This window comes from Meles meles, chromosome 5, assembly GCF_922984935.1.
Source record: "Meles meles chromosome 5, mMelMel3.1 paternal haplotype, whole genome shotgun sequence".
Classification (NCBI taxonomy): domain Eukaryota; kingdom Metazoa; phylum Chordata; class Mammalia; order Carnivora; family Mustelidae; genus Meles; species Meles meles.
Window position 1 is genome coordinate 139,791,623 of NC_060070.1, and position 14,431 is coordinate 139,806,053.

The following is a 14,431-nucleotide window of genomic DNA, read 5'->3' on the forward strand; positions in this document are numbered from 1 at the left end:
AGAACATGGAAGGGCTGAAGCTTGAGCTGACCCTTCAGGTATAAGGGGCGTGTATAATAGAGAATGAGGGGAGAACATTCCAGAAGGGAAGGCCCAGGTCAGAGGCCCAAAGATGGCCTTGTGTTGAGTCCATGACAAGGTAGCCGCGCTGGGGCAGAGGGTCTGTCTCAGGATGGATTGAGAAAGCGTTCACTGGGTAAGGCGTATGAGGACTTAGATTCTGTTCCCGGGACAGTGGAGAACCTTTGGAGTTTTTTGAGCAGCGGAGTGATGTGATGATAACTAGCCTTTCAAAGACGTTCCTGGGTCCCTGTGTAGAGTGAGCACAAAGAGAAGGTGGAAGCCTACGAAGGCCAGCCCTATGCCTCATTCTCCAGAATCACTAGTTGAACTTGAATAATCTGAACCAGGGAGACTCTGGGGAAAGCTCCTCTTGTGTCTAAAATATGAGCTAATGAGCCTCTCCGGCTGATCACACAGGAGGAGAACGAACAGAACAATAGAAAAGACATTTGAAAAGAAGAATTGACAGAATTTCTCAGCCGACAATGTCCTCTAATTGATCTAGTTATCTAATGAATGAAGGCACACTTCATTCATTCCCAGCATCAGCTGTGAGCTGTGAACTTGGGCAGCCCGGTGTCCTCAGGACTCTTGGTGTATGAGAGACTCAGGGTATATGTGAATTAGCCCAATCTTTGGCTTCCCCTGTCCTTTTCCAAGGAGAGTGGACTTACCTACGCTCTCTGAACCTTACCTCTATACAGATTGGATCAAACAGATCAAAATAGCTGAGAGCGAATAGTCCTTCCCTGCTGCATCTGGTGGCTCCTGCAACAGGAGGAAGACAAGACAGGTGGAGACATCCACGGGCTGCAGGCCTGGTGCTGTCCTTTCGGGCTTAAACCCAATTAGACACACTTAATTTCTGGAAGTGAACCATCAGTCACGATGAACCCGCATCTCCGTGAGGCAGCTACGTTAACCCTGTTGTGTTGCTAATTACTCTAGAGACAGCTGGGCTCTGTTAGAAGAAATTAATACACGAAGAATTCTAGAACTCTAAATTGAGACTTATAAGTTGTAGCCTGTCCTCTCTCACTCTCGGTTGTCCCGTTGACATTTTGGAAGGAAACGCAGGAGAGTTTGAAAGACACCAAGCGTGATTAACGGAGAGTGACAGCGGTTAATGGTCCAGTAGGTCCAGTAGAGGAAGCGTGAGCCTGAACTGGGGCCACTTCCAAGTACACGGCCAGGCAAAGACAAGCAGAAACATCTCTGCTTTGGCATGTGCGTGCACTTTATCAGGAAAACCATTATGAACTTGGAGACCGTCTCGCGAATTTTCTGTTTACCAGCAAGTACAGAGGCCTACTTGCTCTGCCAAACGGTCTTTCTTCTTCTCTTGTCCTCATCCTGTTCTCCAACAGCGGCCTACACAATTGCAGGTCATAGAGGAGCATCGCATTCCCTTCCTTCCGTTCTGGAAGTTGAGTGCGTAATGCTAACGGTCTGAGGCCAATGATTCTCTAAACGCATCTCTCTTGGGCTGACGGTGGACCCCAGAGGAAAAGGGTTGATCGAAGCGGGGGAGCCGGGGAACCGCTGTCTTCTGTCTTTCTAAGTCTCCGTCAGTCACCTCGCCAGCCATGCTGGTTCCAGGCGTCTGGCATGACACACTGCATGATGCATCCATGCCTCCCGTATGGTCCCTGTGATTAGGCACCCCGCGGGTGCTGATGGAATGAATAATCAATTCCCGCGAGAGCGGGATTTCACAGTCTGCCGGTCACACTTGGGTGATAATAACGGTAGCTGCCATTTTTTGAGAATTTGACGGCATATCCTTTAGTCCTATGGAGACGATGCTATTATCATTATTCTCTCTTTTTCCTAGAGGAGGAAAAGGAAATTCAGATAAGTGCAATAACTCGGTGGTGGTTACAGAGCTAGTAAGTGCCAGAGATGGACCTACTTTGTTTTACTCGAGTTCTTATTCATAACCATTAGTTTCTACCAGCCTCACGAAGATAATCTGTTCTTAAACTTCAAAACAATGGAATCAGGAGCTTTCTTTGGATTTTTCTGGCCTTGTGTGTTTCAATCTGTTTTTAGAAAATTGGCTTCCTGTGGCACCCGGGTGGCTCAGTCGGTGAAGGACCCAACTCTTGATTTCAGCTCAGGGCATGATTTCAGGGTCGTGAGATCAAGCCCCGTGTTAGGCTCCATGCTGAGCATGGAACCTGCTTGAGATTCTTCGTCACTTTCCCTCTGGTCCTCCACCAGAGCCCTCCACAACGGCTTGCACACTCTCTTTCTCTCTCCCTCTCTCTCTCTCAAAAATAAATAAATAGATTGGTTAAATTTTTAAAAAGGAAATTGGCTTCTTTATTTGCATAACTCAAAGACAAAAATGTATCCAGTCTTTCAAAAATAAGTAATATTCTCAAGACCCTTGATTACGAAGAGGAGGACCTGAAAGCAGTTGGGTTGGGTTTGGAAGAACATGCTAGAAATATAGACAGTCTGTAAGAATCAAGAACAGGGTGAATCCCAAGGGAAGGATTTGGCTACAATTAGAGACCAGCAATTCGAAAAGAAAAGGAAATGTTGGGATGCCTGAGGGACTCAGTCAGTGAAGCATCCCACTTTTGACTTGGGCTCAGGTCACAATCTCAGGTTACGAGATTGAGTCCTGAGTCAGTATGGAGCCTCCCTCTCACTTTGCTCCTTTCCTGCTTGCTTTCCCTCTTTCTCTCCAAAATAAATATGAATCTTTAAAAGAAATAAAAGAAAAAGAAGTATTGCTAATCCTTTAAAAATAAGTCCTCCTGCGAATGTGAATCTGCCCAGGGTTTCTTTGTCTTTAGACTTGAAATACAAGGAATTTCTGTTCGTCGGCAGCTAGTTTCAACATTCCAAAGTTTTTACACCTGCAGACTTACCCAGGCACATGGCATCCGTGCTCTGTGGTACTTCTCAGCTTCCCACATGTCTAATGAGAATCTTCTATCCACCCAAACCAACATTTCTGCTTATACTGTCTCTCAAGTTTGGTGGACACTGTTCATTGTCGTCACATTCTGATCTGTGATTTTGTTGTTCCTCTCTGGCTCTCTTACTGTGCGTCCCCATTCCTCTCTAGCATCCCACCCCACCTTCCTTGTTCTCCACCCGCAGCCTCCTCTCCAATCCCACAAAATCATCTATTTTCCCCACTATCCTTACATTCTACTCTGAAAGCACAAGAAAACTGGTAACTGGACCACGGTGACCTTGGACCTCACCTCTGCCTTCAAATGGAAAACATGAACTGCAACCCAGAAGTTTCAGAAAGAGGTTCAGGGTTCATAGCCCTCCAGGTAGCTGGTACCTTGAAGGAATGGGAAATATACCAGAATTTACTCTTTATCCCTAATTTTCTGTATTGTTCTAGTCTTGATTTCCCTTTCTTAAAATGCAGAAATTCTTTCTTAGTGCATGGGAGGACTCTCTTTTAAGATCATTTTTAGAGGGCGCTCTCTGCTCTCACCTCTGTGACCAGCATAAAGAGGACAACAAACACATTTTTATGGCACCCATTAGGTTGGAGATGGAATTCACTTGGCACTTTTTGTACCTGGGCGGCTCAGTGGGTTAAAGCCTCTGCCTTCGGCTCAGGTCATGATCCCAGGGTCCGGGGATCGAGCCCCGCATCGGGCTCTCTGCTCGGCAGGGAGCCTGCTTCCTCCTCTCTCTCTGCATGCCTCTCTGCCTACTTGTGATCTTTGTCTGTCAAATAAATAAATAAAATCTTTAAAAAAAAAAAAAACATTAAATTTACCTTCTTAACAGATGATGAGTGAGCCATTCAGGAACATTGACTAGATTCACGTTGTTTGTTGTGCAAGGGATTTCCAGAACCTTTTCATCTTGCAGAATGGAAGCTCTGTACCTATTAAATGACTCCCCTTTTCCTTCCCCGCCCCCTTCGCCCCTGAAAACCACCACATTTACATTTACTTCTTGTTTCTAGGATTTGAGACCTCTCAGATAAGTGGAATGGTACAGTGTTTGTCTTTTTCTCAGAGGCTTCCTTCACTTTTCAGCATGCGCTCAAGGCCCATCCGTGCCATAGCCGTGATCGGACTTCCTTCCTTCATAAGGCTGGGTGGCACTCGTGTTTTGAGGGTCCACCCCATGCAAGGCACGCCACCAGCCTTGATATAATTTATAAGCAGTGTTCCCCCGTCAGCTGTAGGGCTGGTAGGCAATTAGAAGCTACAGAAAATGCTTCATATTAAGACGTATAAAATGGTTCTCAAGAAATACAAACAGCAAGAGACCAAATCCTTTTTTTTTTTAAGATTTTATTTATTTATTTGACAGAGATCACAAGTGGGCAGAGAGGCAAGCAGAGAGAGAGGAGGAAGCAGGCTCCCCAGTGAGCAGAGAGCCCGATGCAGGGCTCGATCCCAGGACCCTGAGATCATGCTCTGAGCCGAAGAAGGCAGAGGCCCAACCCACTGAGCCACCCAGGTGCCCCCCAAATCCTTTTGCAAAATCAGAAGAAGCATCAGAAAGGAGGAGGGATGTCAAACTTAAAGAGGAATCCCATTTTGAAGGTCGCTGAGGGGAAAGGAGGTTGTGACGTGGGAGGCAGAGTTCATGGAGGCCCCTGACACGAGTCACAGTGAGTTCAGGAACTAGCCAACAGCCCAGCTTGGCGGGGGGCAGGACTCGTGGGGGAGGTCATCAAAGGTCAGGCCAGCCGTGGGTTGAAGGGGAACTGTCGAGAGCCTCGAACGCCACAGTGAAGGATTTAACTTTAGAGGAGGAATGGGCACATTTTGTGGACCTTTAGCAACCGTGGCTTGATTTCCACCCAGCTTGTCTCCTTGATGCTCTTGTGGATTTGAGGGACAGCGATGTTGGGGGCTGGATGCACACTGGAAAAATAAAGGAAACGGGGGCATGGCCATTGTCAACCGGAAATTGCAAAGGACACCAAGCTGCTGCCTTTATTTCTTCTCTTGGACGTCGTGTCAGAGTCCTGGGGAAGTTTCCTGAGAGTGGGGATGGTGTCAGCCCTGGTCCCTGCTGTGTCCTCAGCTAGCACCGAGCAGCCCCAGAACAGGAGGGCTTGTGAGCGCGAGATCCCCCTCTAGCAGAGGCATTGAAGGAGGAGCTCGGTAATCACTGCCCAAGAGTTTGCAGCAGGGTACTTATTCTTGGGTTCGGAGTGCGCCGGAAACCAAATCAGATCCTCATGCTCTGGAGAGCTTGAAGGAGCCCCGATACCCAGAGGGAAAAGCCCCCCCCCCCCCGCCCCTTATTAGAGTAGCAGACAGAACATGACCGTCACGCATCAGTCATACTTGTGGTGCAGACCGGGGTGTTGGAGAGCGCGCTGGGAAGGAATTTACTCATACCTTCACCCCGAATGTTCTGCCTCTTCATAGCTCCATAAGGTCTATGTCATATTTCACTTTTTTAAAGATATTATTTGACAGAAACAGAGCATGAGCATGAGCTGGGGGAGGGGCAGAGGCAGAGGGAGAAGCAAACTCCCCCTGAGCAGGGAGCCTGATGATGCAGGAATTGATCCTGGGACCGCCTGGGGTCATGACCTGTGCCGAAGGCAGATGCTTAACCACCTGAGCCACCCAGGCGCCCCAATGTAGTATTTCATTTTATATCATCTAAATTAACTACTTTCAGACATCCTTGATCTGTCCCTTGGTCCAGTGGTCTGGGATCAGACAGTATGTTCATTCTTCCCTTCCTTACTTCCCTTCCTGACTCTGTGACATTGACCTGACTCCCCCAGCCTTCTCATGAATAGTCACAGCCATCCTCCTGGTGGTCATCATTGGGTTCAAGCTTCTTGCAGCTGTCCATCCCTAGAACCTTCTCCCTGTCCTTTGTGCCTGTCTTGCAGAAGCCTTAGGTTCCGCAGCTCAGTTATCCGTCCGTTGAACGCTGCTCCCCTCCCCCGCTCTCCCTGGGGGCAGTCGCGCTCATCCTCCTCACTTCAGAGTTAGCCCACATAATGTGCTTCTGTGCAGATGATTCATCATCTCTAACAAAACGCTGATCTCAGCAGGTGTTTGTTGTCATGATATGGGGACACCTACAGTTGTGGCTCTTGAAGAGCTCTTTCCTACGATGAATAATGTGTAATTTTACTTCCAAAAAAAAAAATCTTTAATTGCATGCCCCATGAAGATGACAGGTGACCCAGTGGTGCCCCCACCCGCTGCCCAGCATCCCCGTCCCCGTGAGGCATGTCCCTCCCTCCTTGTCGTCATCTGCCCAGATAGTCTTTGGAAGGAGTTAATTTTAAAGAGTTCTTTTTTTCTTTTTTTTTTTTTAAGATTTTATTTATTTATTTGTAGGCAGAGAGGCAGTCAGAGAGAGAGAGAGGAGGAAGCAGGCTCCCTGCTGAGCAGAGAGCCCGATGCAGGGCTTGATCCCAGGACCCTGGGATCATGACCTGAGCCAAAGGCAGAGGCTTTAACGCACTGAACCACTCAGGCGCCCCCGGAAGGGGTTAATTTTAAAACAAAACTTTTGTCGTGGAAAAACTTGAGTCGTGGAAAGCGACTCAGAAACGAAGTTAGGTGCCGGTGTGTATGTGCTCTCCTGGGCCTCAGTTGTAGGATTCTGGAAGGTGTCAGGAAGTGTTTGTCCCAAACATCAGGTGGTCATTGATTTCCACGTGCTGGCCTGGCTCGGGGGAGCAAAGCCAGCTTAGGGCATGAAACGCAAGTCACTTCTTTGTTACTTGTTTCCATCGGCACGGTCCCTCTTACCACAAAGGGTTGATCGACATGTGGCCTTTTCCAGGCATCAGACCAACAATCTGAGAATCCCTGGGATGCTCTGAAGGAATTGACAGAACTCATGTGAGCTCCTGTGTTTGCGGTCAGGGGGAACTGGTTCCGGGCTTTGGCGGATCTGGACTGTTGTTTAAGTTCTAAGTACACTTCCTAGAGGTTCTTTACGGTTTCGGGTGGCGTGCCGGTGTCTGTAAAAGGAGATCAGAGACGCTAACCCACCGAAACGAGGTGGCAAATGACTGAGAAGCTGTTGCAGCGCCTCTGTTCATTAAGACACTAAGTGCTGTTCTCACTGACAAGTGCTCAGATTACAAATGGGCTTCGACAGCAGGTGCTAATAAAAAAAGGTAGAGGGCGGAGAGAGGCTAAGGGGGGTGTGCCTCAGCCCAGACTGCTTCTGTTAGAGACCGCGGTCTTATGGTACAAGAATGGACTAGAGAAGTAATCTGGACTTTTCCTTCCCTTGTCTGAAGTCATAAGCCAGAGCTGTGTCATGTTTGGGTTTTATGGCTCTGTGACACTCACAGTTTGAGTTCATTTTCCTTGTTCTCTGGAACGGGTTGTTTCTGCTTTTGCCACTCCATCAATATGAGACAGTTTTATGAATATACTGCATCTCGATCGGTCTGGCTGCAGAGGGACTCATGCATTTCTAAGTCAGTAAGCAGAGAGCTTTGTGTGCTCCCCCCACTCCCAGGACCAGCCACGGTCATCATTACAGATGCGGGAGGTAGAGCGTGCCCTCCAACAATCCTCAAATACCTCGCATCCCATAGATGCAAGGCTATTTTATTCAGTGAGGTGCTGTCGAGGCAAAGGAGATGTTTTTTAATCCCTGGATTTTTAGAGGTAGAGAGTCTGAATCCCCAAAGCAGATTCACTGGCTTTCTCAAGCCATGGAACAGCAGAGAAACTAGGTTCTGTCATTCCCAGTCCCATGTTCTTTTCCACTAGCCCTCCACACTGATGCAGGGTGCCACGCTTTAGAAGAACGCCCCGAAATATGGGTGGCCTCGTCTTTTTCTCTTCCAGCAGCGCTTTGCTGCCAGCAAGGAAGGCTGCCGAGACTGTCCTCGGGAAGCTCTCTTTCCCCTTATTGCATTCACTTTCAGCCGGTTTTTCACCTCCTTACCTAGAACCACTGCAGACTAAACCACCAGCACTCCCATCTGCTGTCTTGGCTTCTCGCGTCCCTCCCCAGACAGGAAGCATCAGGCTAGGGGATGCTCACAGGGGCCGCAAGAGTCCTGGGAGTACCGGCCAGAGGGATGTCCTGCTGGGCCAATTGTCAAGCATGTCCATATCCTCTTGTCTGACCCTCACGACAGCCTGTGGCAGAGGCTGAGAATATATTAATTTTTCGGATCCGTGAAGACTCCATTTGTTGAGGTCCTTTTTTACATCAAGGAATCAAGAGCTAAATTGGAGGGATTTTGTACTTGGGCCCTCCACTGACCTGTTTGGGGACTTCATAAAATTATAAAAACGTGCCCTTTGGGAGAATGAGTCAGAGAAGCCTGCCCCTTCCTCTGGGATGACTCAGACCCGTGCCGGGACAGACCAGAGACTGGATTTGAGCCCACTGGTCCCCATGGAGAAGCTGTGTAGATATTAATCCATTTACTAATCATAACAGACCTGTAAAGTGGGTTATGCTCCCTTTCTATAGATGAGCAAACTGAGGCCTGGGAAGGTTTAGGTTTAGGTCTTAGGCCAAGTGATAGAGTCTCTTGGTCTCAGAACTGGGATTAAACCCCAGCTCTTGTGAGATCTAACCCAACGGTGATTTCAGAGGCGTCATCCTGCAACAGAGGCCCCCCCGCAGGCCCTGCTCAGCCCTCGGAGAGCAAGCACCAGAGCTGAGTCTCCTCCAGAAGGCCCTGGGCACTGGTCATTTTGCACGAGGGAGCGGCCTCTTCACCAAGGAGTGGCCCTGGGAGGATAGTTTCTCAGAGTCGATGGTGCAGGGCTCCCTGGGGTCTTGGTCAAGAGGCACATTCTCGTTCAGAAGGCCTGGGCTGGCGTGCCTGGGTGGCACAGTGGGTTAAAGCCTCTGCCATGGTCCTGGGATCGAGCCCCACATCGGGCTCTCTGCTCAGCGGGGAGCCTGCTTCCCCCTTTCTCTCTCTCTGCCTGCCTCTCTGCCTACTTGTGATCTCTGTCAAATAAATAAAATATTAAAAAAAAAAAAAAAAAGGCCTGGGCTGGGCCCTGGGACTCTGCATTTCTGACAGGCTCCCAAGAGGCTCTGTGGCGGCTGGTCCTCGGATCACACTTGGATTAGCAGAGCCGTAGGGGAGGAGAAAGCAGTCGTTAAGTCCTGCCTCTTCCCATGGCTCTGAAGACGTGATGAGAAAGAAATCAGCAGCTGCTTACGGAGCACATACTATGCGCCAGGCCCAGCTCCTTGTTAGCGAACAGGAGGGGAACAGCCGCACCCAGTGTCGTAAAGTTAAGGGATCACTTACACCTACCGCTGATAAAAATCGGGAAGAAGTCGAGAGAAATGAAATGGATTCGATCGACTGTCTATGAGATGCTGTTGACAACGGGAAGTACAGGGCTGGTGAGAGCCCAGTGGTGGCCCCTTCACCTTGGGGAGGACGGATGGGCTTCCTGAGGAAGTCACTCCCCCGGGGCTGACAACGGCAGCAACCAGAAACACAGCTGCCGTTCGTCAGCTGACCGCCAGGCACAGTGCCGCACAGTGTGTGCACTTCACCGTACGTGGTTTGTGCGCTCGGCCTGTGACGTATGCATTCATCCCCATTTCACAGATTGGAAAACGGAACATCAAAGAGATCAGGCAGTTGCTCTTGCTAACGGAGCTGCGTGAGCGTGTGATTTCAGGGTTCCTCTTCTGCGTTTAGCTTGACAGACTCTGGTAATGATCTCGTGCCGCTTAACCCGGTAATGACGTGGGGCACTTTCTCGGCGTGGTCTCCACCGAGGTCACAGTGATCTGGGAGCTTCTCTACGAAGCAGGCTCCCAGACCCCGTCGTAAGCCTCCTGAATCGAAGTTTCTCAGACGGAGGCTCAGGACTTTGCCTCTCCCAGATCTCCCCAATGAGGTTGGTTGAAATCACTGCTGTGAGAACTTGGCATCTTGGAGAGAAACGATAGGGGCCTGCCGTCCATTCCCAATCCATTCATCTCAGTCTGTCGTCCTTGTTACAAAAATGTCCGTGCCTCGTTAAGCGGAAATGACTATTAGGTGTATGTTTCCTTGTTTGCTTAATACACGCATATAGCACGCATAGGACATAGGAAAATCAGCAAGAAGGAAACAGGAGGGCTCTAATGCACAGAATCAAGTTGGCAGGAAAAGCTAAACATCTGATTATGTATTGCTTGAGACAAAATTGTGAAAAAAGGCTCTTGAGGCAAACTTGTCTGAAATGTCCTTAAAGTATTCTAAGGCAAATAAAACAGAAAAAAATTCACACACAAGGATAGAAGAAATCTTTTCATGCACAAAGTGTGCATCCATAAGTGATTTTTATAAATATAAAATTTAATTGGAAATGCCATTAGACAAATTGGTTTTAAGACAAATCTCTTAATTGCAGTGTTAGATTTAGGCAAAGGTAGTCATTAGGTGAATAGATCTTACACGGTATAGCTTTGTAAATCAGTTTCCTACAAATTAGTGTTTGAGTTTTTATATGTGGAGGGCATAGATATAGAACTTGGAGACCGTGCCGCTGACCACTCGGCGAACGTGGGCTCAGGGGCTGGGTGGAACCGAGGCATCGTATCTCCTCCCTGGGCAGCATTGTACTCCAAGCAGGTTGGCACCCCTAGATCCGTGATTGCCCCCGATTCTTTCCTCTTACCCCTGAGTATGCTGAGCACCTGGGAAGCATGTAAAATCCAAATACCTGGCCCCAAGACTCTCCTTCAGTAGGTCAGAGGTGAAGGCCAGGAATACAAACTTCTAGCAAGCATCGGGGGTCTGTCGCAAGTTGTCCAAGAACTCTCTTAAGAATTAGTGCTTTGGGGGGTTGCCTGGGTGGCTCAGTGGGTTAAAGCCTCTGCCTTCGGCTCAGGTCATGATCTCAGAGTCCTGGGATCGAGCCCCACATCAGGCTCTCTGCTTGGCAGGGAGCCTGCTTCCTCCTCTCTCTCTGCCTGCCTCTCTGCCTACTTGTGATCTTTTTCTGTCAAATAAATAAATAAATCTTAAAAAAAAATCAGTGCTCTTGGGACACCTGGGTGGCTCAGTCAGGTGAGCATCTGACTCCTGATTTCAGCATGAGTCTTAATCTCAGAGTCGTGAGTTCAGTCCGGCATCACTGGGCTCTGTGCTAGATGCGGCATCTACGTAAAAAAAAGAAAAAGGAATTAGCACTCTTTTTTGTTTTGTTTTCAGAGAAAAGGACAAGAGTGAGAGGCTGAGTGGTTTTCAAACATGACTTTTAAAAGCCACAAATGTGGGGCGCCTGGGTGGCTCAGTCGTTAAGCTTCTGCCTTCAGCTCAGGTCATGGTCCCAGGATCCTGTTATCGAGCCCCGCGTCAGGCTCCCTACTCAGCTGGGAAGCCTGCTTCTCCCTCTCCCCTAGCTCATGTTCCCTCTCTTGCTCTCTCTCTCTCTCTCTCTCTGTCAAATAAATAAATAAAATCTTACAAAAAAAAAAGAAAAAAAGACACAAAGCTGGCATCTGCCCACCATCCTGCATAGAATCCCTGGAGAGGGGCGGTCTGCATCAGTCTGAGGCTAGCGCACCCCTGGGGTTGAGAACCAGGAGCCTATAGGATTTTGGGCTTTGTTGTGCTCTACTCTGGGCACTCTGCGGGGGGGGAGGGGGGCAGAAATGGGCATAGGAGGGGCCATCCAAATGCTATTGGCCTTGACTAGGAGCAGGAAAGGCTGTAAGGGGGAGTCCAGTCTTTAGTTATACTTTGAAGGGTTAATGCAATTCTGATTATCGGGCAGGGAGAGTGTTGAAGGGGGGCGGTGTGACTAAGGCCCTGAGAAAGTTGCATGGTTACTGGGAAACCCACTGGGGAAGCTGGCTTGCCCAGAGTGACCAGGGAGATGCAGGACAGGACAGAAGCACCTGCCGGCGCTGGGCGGGGCTAGATGCCCCGCAGCCCTGCCAGGCAGGGAGTGCTTGGGGGACCTCCAGCGTGACGTGTGCTGGAGGAAGATGTCTGGTGCAGGGTGCAGATGGGTGGGCCCTGTTACCCACCCTACAAGAGGAGATGAGGTCCCAGACTGGTACTCAAGGGGGCAGAGAACACAGAAGTTTGCAAAGGACAAAGATAAAGCGACAAACTCAGAATGGCAGACGGGGTAGAGAGGGCTCCAGATCTGTTATGAGCCATCACTTGGTCTGAAGATATCATAAAGACATAAAAATAGACACGGAGCGTTACTAAAGATCTGAGCTGCCTAGACTCCCCTCCTTTGTCTACCATGTTGGAAAAAGGCGGGGATTACAGAGCTAATTCACGGAAAGCCAGTAATTCCTCATCTTAACGTTTTCCTCAGTTTCCTTCCTTTTTACCAAATCTACTGAGCTAAAAGACTATTTTACGTAATTCATCCTCATTTCCTACTCCTGTTTAATTGATGACTGTGTATAGTGAAACGATCCATAAAAGAAACACAGGCAGAAAAAAGAGAAAGTTTTCCTCTAGGACCCCAGTATCTCTTTTCTCAAGCAATGAAAGTAACCATGTCCCTTAATTTGGTCATTACCTCCTCGCCTGTTTCAGTAGAATTTCTGGTGTCCTCTTGGCCATTTTCCTAGCAAAGAAACCAAGTACACTTTGCTGCAGAAGTGGCGGCAGGAAGCATGGTGGTTGAGTGTGTGCAGGAAGGTGTAGCTTAGCAACATGGTAGAACCCAAGGTCCTCACCGTTCCTTCCGAGGGAAACGGTTCCATGCTGCCCTCTTGGCTCTGTTTCCTCCTGTCCAAGCGACTGAGAGCCTACCTGCCTTAGATAGACAGCTAGAACACAAAGGAAGGAATAACGGGTAAACGTTCTTGGATATAAACCCTTAACACGTCCGGACACAATGCATTTGCTAGGGTTGTGCAAAGCCTTCCAAGGGCCAAGGGAGCGGACCCTTCAGTAGCAGGAAGTGGACACGGGGTGGGTTTCTGCCCCTTGGTCACTTTCGAGAGAGCACCATTGGTCATGCACCTGAACATAGTTAGGTTGCCTTGTGTCCTATGCATGGGGGATGGTGACAAACGGGATGATTGTAGAGGGACATCAGGGAGCCCTGTGGTTGAGACTGGTTGGCGTTCTGGCATTGGGGAGCAAGCCGACCAGGCCCCCTGGAATGGTTGGGTTTCCATGTATGTCAGCTGTAGGATCCATAATTCAGTGTCCACACACCCCCAGCTGCGTAGTCCTAAAGTTGTTTTTCATTTTATGCTCATGTCCCTTAGAGAGGTAGGAGAGCATCTATTTCTGGGGGAAGGTGCCAATTCAGCCCACCACAGAGTGTCGGAACGTCAGCTCGTTCTCTAAACATGTGAGCCCCTTGCTGTGGGGCACCATACAAGACGCTAAGAAGAGAGTGACACGCTATTTGAGGTCCTGGTTCTCCAGCAGAGGGCAGACAGCTGTGCAGCCAGGAGGTGCCATTCGGTGTCCTCAGAGCCCAGGGGCATCATCCGCAAAAACGAGATGATAATCTTTCGACATGCCAGGGTTGCTGTGAGGATCGAAGTGAGAAGCATTTAGCATCTGGCACGGGGTTAGGGGCGGCTAGAGTGCTCTCCGCCATCGCTGTTGCCCCCGCTGCTATGAGCGCCGACCCACCTCACACCCACAGGAGGCCCACTGGGTGCGGAATGGAAGGAGCAATGTGAGAACCCAGGAGGGCTTCTCGGGGGAGGTAATTTTTGAGTTGCATCTTGAGGGGAGAGGAGGAATGGGCCCGGAAGACAAAACAGAGAGGAATACTCCATACGGAGGAGGGAAGCGGCAGAAGCCCTGGGGTGTGGGAACGTCAGGTAGTTTGGAGAACATGAAAGTTCTGGAGGGAAGGAGAGGTCTCGCCTGCGCACCTCTCGGGTTTCTCTCTGAGGCAGGAGCAATGTTCTGCTGAGGGAGGGGAGCCTTGATGAGACGACGGAAGTCCACAACAGCCCATGCGGAGAGTGTGAGGGACAACAGCCACCCTGTGGGATTTAGGGGAGGGCGGAGAGTGAATTTGGGGGCCAGCAAATAAGGAAAATGCACAGGAGAAAAGCAGTGAGTGTCATAGGAGACTCTGATCTAAGGCTTTTCAGATAAGCTAGGAGGAGTTCAGGAGGTAAAGTGTGGCCACAGAGAGCTAACCAGCACGCAGACCTTGGAAGGTTTGGATGGTGCCTCAGGAAGATGGGATTTATTTCTAGGCCATCGGTGGGGTTTAAACGAAGGTGGGACAGCAGATTGGTGCCCTCGGGACATCACTTTGGTAGGACTGAGGGGAAATGAAACTGGAGAAGGCCACACTCAAAGTAGACAGACAGACAGATGGAGAAAAGTCTAAGGCTTCAAGGAGCAGGACACAAAACCCTGTGGTCCTCCCCGTGTAGACACCAGGTGTGAAGAGGGGAGCGCTCTGACGCGGGCCGTCCAGCCTTCCCCACCCCCGCCTGG

The 14,431-nt window shown here is 49.5% G+C and overlaps 1 protein-coding gene across 9 annotated transcripts in view; it reads left to right on the forward strand.

Moving 5' to 3' along the window:
* Positions 1–14,431, forward strand: part of PHACTR1 (phosphatase and actin regulator 1) — a 558,036-nt gene that overhangs the window by 477,935 nt on the left and 65,670 nt on the right. The window lies entirely within an intron of this gene.